Below are 5,422 nucleotides of genomic sequence, written 5' to 3' on the forward strand. Positions count from 1 at the left end.
GAGAGAGAGAGAGAGAGAGAGAGAGAGAGAGAGAGAGAGAGAGAGAGAGAGAGAGAGAGAGAGAGAGAGAGAGAGAGAGAGTGTGTGTGTGTGTGTGTGTGTGTGTGTGTGTGTGTGCTTTTGTGTGTGTGTGTGTGTGTGTGTGTGTGTGTGTGTGTGTGTGTGTGTTGTTACGACGGTCAGATATTTAATATATTGTGTTGTGTTTTAGCTTAAGTTGTGTTGGCGTCCTGACAGTAATATTTTCGTCGTGTATATATTTGTAATGCTTTCAGGACGGCCTTTCTTATGTATGTAATATTTACCCATTTATTATTTTATTGTATGTTACATTAGTATTTCGTGATTCGTATACATTTATTGTAATAATGTACTTCTATGCTTTTAGTGTAAGCGGGTGCCCGTCGGAGATTTTAGAGAGTGTCGTGACGTCATGTTTGCTATTGTCTTTGTGAGAGGAAGGCGATGGTGCCGGGACCAATGAGATGGTACTCTGATCACGCCCTCTGGCAGGTTTAGAGAGTGTTAGCCAATGGGTGCTCAGATGACATCATGTGACGTAATGTTTTCCCCTCGGACAAAGGCCTGTGAACCGACGCCACAATCTCAGACCACACTGGGGTGCCTGAAGGCTTGGACCTGTGACCGCCACTCCGCTCCTCTCATATCTGGCTGAGTATCTTACTCCTTATTTCTCTGATCGTAGGGATTCTGGTTCTCCTTGGCACTTATTTAAGTCACTGTGTTTTGTGACGTGTGAATATTTTGGGTGTTTTGGGTGTTATCTGGTATTTTTGGTGATTTATCTTTGTGTGGCGTAGAGGGACGCCAGGGATGACGGCCATTTTGTGAGTGTTGGTAAGCCAAGAGAGATTTTGGGTGTTTATTGTGGTTGTATTACCTAACAATCATATTATTTGTGGTGATTTACTCATTATTGTGTGTACCAGCCAGAGGGGAGGGCAAGTGTGTGGTGAATTTGTTTACTTATTACTTCTAATAAGTGTTGTACTTATTTATTTATTTTTTGTGGTCTCATATTATGCTCTTTTCACCCTTAAGCAGCTTATTTATTATATTTCTTGGTGCTAATGAGTTATTTCTTTTGTTGTGTATGTGGTGTTGAGCTGCAGGTGTGTTGACACCCCCACGGGTGACTTATTTCAGTATTGAGCAGTTAGGTTAAACTTATTTACCTGATTTATTATATTTTGTGATTCTATATTTTTGTGAGTGCTATTATTTTCTCTATTTGGATGTGATTACTATACTTTTAACTATCCACGGGCCTTAAGTTTAATTTTGTTTGTTGTTAAGTTAACTTTGCTTATTTTTGTTAATAAATTAGTTAAGGATTTAAATTATTTCTAATAACCTTTCCTTATTATTAGTTTTTCAGTTCTGTTACACCCTTGAACAGCCTTTTGCATTAAGAACCGTTGCATTGAAGCCAAGTCACTCTTGACTACTTATCTTAATTTTTGTATTTATTAAGAGTGATTAACCTAATCAGTGATTGGTGCCCACAGCTCCTTGGGGGGCACTGGGTCAGGCTGTTTGAAGGTCGTAACAGAGTTCTAAACCTCTCCAGCAAAAGACAGAGTACATTCAAGACGCAAAGGATGAAGAGGGATCAGAACGAAATAGCTCTCCATTCTTCAGTCTTAGATGAAGCAGTGCTCTAAAGTCTACACTATTTGCCGCCTGTCACTCCCGTCCCAAAGGAAAACTTAGTTCTTCACAATTGCCCAAGTTGAATAATATAATATATACTACATACATACTAACGCTAAAACGACGAGAGAGAGAGAGAGAGAGAGAGAGAGAGAGAGAGAGAGAGAGAGAGAGGTTCTTCCTTAACCTAGTCCTCAATCTCTTTATGGTGTGGCATTCTTGTACAAGAGTGTTGGTCATCCTTCTCTACATTCACGCAGCTTCCAGGAGGTTTTGAGACATTCACGCACTCTCGCGCCTTACATGATACTCGTATATTACAAAATAATTAAAAGTATATTTTAAAATTTTCTCTACTTTTAAGACTGAAAATATATGAATAAATGTAGTACATATGTGTATACATTAAACGAAGCAGCTTCTTGGTCCTAAATAATTCTTGTAAAGGTGTTGAATGTGCAATTAAACAAAATAGTACATGTCACACGTGTTATGGGTGAAATGTGTTTGGCTAGAATATACTAGGTATGTGTAGAGTGGATGGTAAAGAAACACAAGCTGATGCAAGGTATGTACTATATTCTTTGATGATTCGGTTACACTATAATTTTCTGAAGATCGTTGTATAACCGAAACATCAAATAATATGGTACATGCCTTGCATCAGCCTGTGTCCCCCTACCACCCACTGTACTCATATTCTAATACGACTATAAAATGTAAATTTGCAATATTCTAGTATTAATATTAATTTCCATACCATATTTCCATTTCTTCTCCTTCCCCTCCTCTCCCCCCCTACCAATTTCCACTTCCTCTTACCTGCTGGCTCTCACTCCCCTCACCCGCTGGTCTTCTGGCTCGGGTGGTGCTACAGGTGACAGGAGACAGGTGAAAGTGGCAGGTGGGAGCTACTCATTTACCTGTAATAAAAATAGAGTGTTCCATTACTGAAGGAAGAGAAGAGGAGGAGGAGGTCCTAAATAATTGTTGAATAAAGACAAACAGCCACTTCTGATACGTGCAATGTATGAGGTCTGCCTTAGAATAAAATATCAATACAACTCATGCATTAATTAGCAATATCTGTGTCAGCTTATAATCATTTCTTACAAGACAAACAATCTCCTTCTTAAAACATTTCCCACTTTGCACTTTCACACCCATTGTTCATGTTATGTACCACAGCAAGTACCACATTAGCTCCAAGCACCTTTGAAAAATTCACTCACCGAGATTGACTATCTATCTAGAGTCTAGACTGTATGTAGACTCTCAGATCGAACACATTCCATTGAAACATACACTATCTCAGCCTTCAACGATTCCTGGAATGAACATTGCATAGGTGACAAAGGAAACAAAAGGGAGAAGAGAAACCAGCAGACACCTCTTCACTCCCTGCCTGCCTTCCTTATAGCACGCAGCAGTGAATCAGACCTCGCTTCAGGAACGAGGTAAACTGAAGCTTCTTAGAACAACTCACTCCGTCTTACAGGAGTCAGACTAATGGAGGAGCGCCAAGTAAGAGCCTTTCAGAGTATCAAGGCGTAAGTAAGTAGCGAAGAAGTAACGGAGAGCCTGTCGAGTCATAATGTAGGTATTTGTAAGTAGTTAAAAAGTATTGTGTAAAGTATGAAAGTTATTGATCGGGAAGAGGAAAGTGAGCGGGATATCAGTAAAGTATAGGAGGGAGAGAGAGAGAGAGACAGACAGACAGACAGACAGACACAGACAGACAGAGAGAGAGAGAGAGAGAGAGAGAGAGAGAGGGGCCCAGGATTACACACACACACACACACACACACACACACACACACACACACACACACACACCAAATAAAAAAAAAACGTGAAACACTCAAATATTCATAGTTGCGTGCATCAGCAAAGACACATACTCGTACTCCTCTTCTCACCTCTTCTACCCTTTCTTAAGCCCCCCTTACGCTCCTTAACTACGCTCCGGTCCCCTACAATGCTCCCTCCCTCATACAATGCTTCCAACCATAAACCATCCCCATGCTCCTTACCTATGCTCCCCTTCCTGCCTCCTACCTATGTTCTTGTCCCCACGCTCCTTAATTATGTTCTGCTTCCTTCCTATGCTCCCCCTGTCATACTTCCTACCATATTCTATTCCCATGCTCCTTATCTATGTTCCCCTATGAAGCTTTCCGACTTATTTTTTTTCTTCTATACTGCAAGTTAATTCCCTTTCCACACTTTCATAAACTCGTTCACCATCATTATTTCTACCATGCCACTCAAATATTGTCTCACTTGTTCAATTTTTGGTCATGCCTTTATCTTCCTCTCTATGCTCTTAACTAATGCTTCATAAATCATTCAGCTGGTCAACGCTAATTCATTCTATTCTTGCTCATTCCGGAAAGCCTAAGCGATACGGAGCATTTAGTTTGTCTTTATCTTTTACTTGCCAATATTCTAACATTTCTTTCCATTTCATTTTCTGCGAGTAAGCTCTCTTTAACACCTATATTTTTTCTATTTTATATTCAGATTTTTCCTCATGTTTCTTCTAGTCAGAAAACAAGATAACTCATATGAATTGTTGCAAACTAATCAAAACAAAACTGTAAAAAGGAAATACGATTGTGGATAAGAGGAACAAAATTGGCACTGGATTCTTAAAATACTTCGTACTCTCATCACATAAGATTGTCATGCGTTGTTTTCGTAATGAAGACGCAGATCACTTCTTCTTAAATCATCACCAGAATCATGTAAAGAAATAAGACGACAAAATGATGCGGAGTGTGTGTGTGTGTGTGTGTGTGTGTGTGTGTGTGTGTGTGTGTGTGTGTGTGTGTGTGTGTGTACACGTTTACGTTAAGGCCTATAGAGCCAAATATACCTGAAGAGTATATTTGGGAAGCGCTGTTAAGATTCCTCCGTAGGCAATTTTATTTATAGTGGTACCCATATTGGGGCCCATATCACCACCCAAGCGCATCTAGAACCTGGGTATCATGGTGAGATGTAGGTAACTTTAAACCACTCGACATATGACATAGCTTCAAAGTGTATGTGGTGGGATTCGAACTTACACGTGGACGTATGCCCGATCTCAAGCTCACTTCTTTATCCACTACGCCACTGCCTCCCTACTGTGTGTGTGTGTGTGTGTGTGTGTGTGTGTGTGTGTGTGTGAAGTACGTGGTAAGTGAAGACGTTATACAATTTCAAGAGAAAGTTACATAAGGGTTTCGATGAATAATTCTAAGTTTTGAATGTTGTTTTATAATCCTTTTATGTTCTCATATTCTCCCACACTACACGAGTATATCATTACACAACACACCATTACCACCTTATACTACTATCGAAATACTCCAACACAGAGCTTCCATCTCCTTACCATAGTGCAGGAGTACGCGTATATGACGCTTCACACCCTATTATGTAGAGCACTTTCCTGTCATGAAAGACAGACAGAGTACCTCCCTCTTAGCTCTTACCCCGTCATTTATGCACACCTGCCATCTTATACTACCCTAAAAAAAAAAGACAATACATCACCTTTTTACTACACCTTAACTACGTACACCTCCTCCCTCTACCCCTGAAATACACAACTTAGTCCCTCTCTACCACACCCAAACCATTCACCACAACGATCCATTGAACTGAAACACCTGAAAAAACACCTGAACACATCACCTTTCTAGCACACTTTAACTACGTAGATCTTCTCTCTATGCCTCTGAAATACACCACGCAGTTC

At 40.2% G+C, this 5,422-nt stretch overlaps 1 long non-coding RNA gene across 1 annotated transcript in view; it reads right to left on the reverse strand.

Moving 5' to 3' along the window:
- Positions 1-2,898: 2,898 nt before the first annotated feature.
- LOC123502067 overlaps positions 2,899-5,422 on the reverse strand; it is a 74,374-nt gene continuing 71,850 nt past the window's right edge. The window contains exon 3 of the long non-coding RNA XR_006673783.1: positions 2,899-3,002. This is a non-coding gene — a long non-coding RNA (uncharacterized LOC123502067). The remainder of the gene's footprint in view (positions 3,003-5,422) is intronic.

Source organism: Portunus trituberculatus, chromosome 10 (genome assembly GCF_017591435.1).
Source record: "Portunus trituberculatus isolate SZX2019 chromosome 10, ASM1759143v1, whole genome shotgun sequence".
NCBI classification, from domain to species: domain Eukaryota; kingdom Metazoa; phylum Arthropoda; class Malacostraca; order Decapoda; family Portunidae; genus Portunus; species Portunus trituberculatus.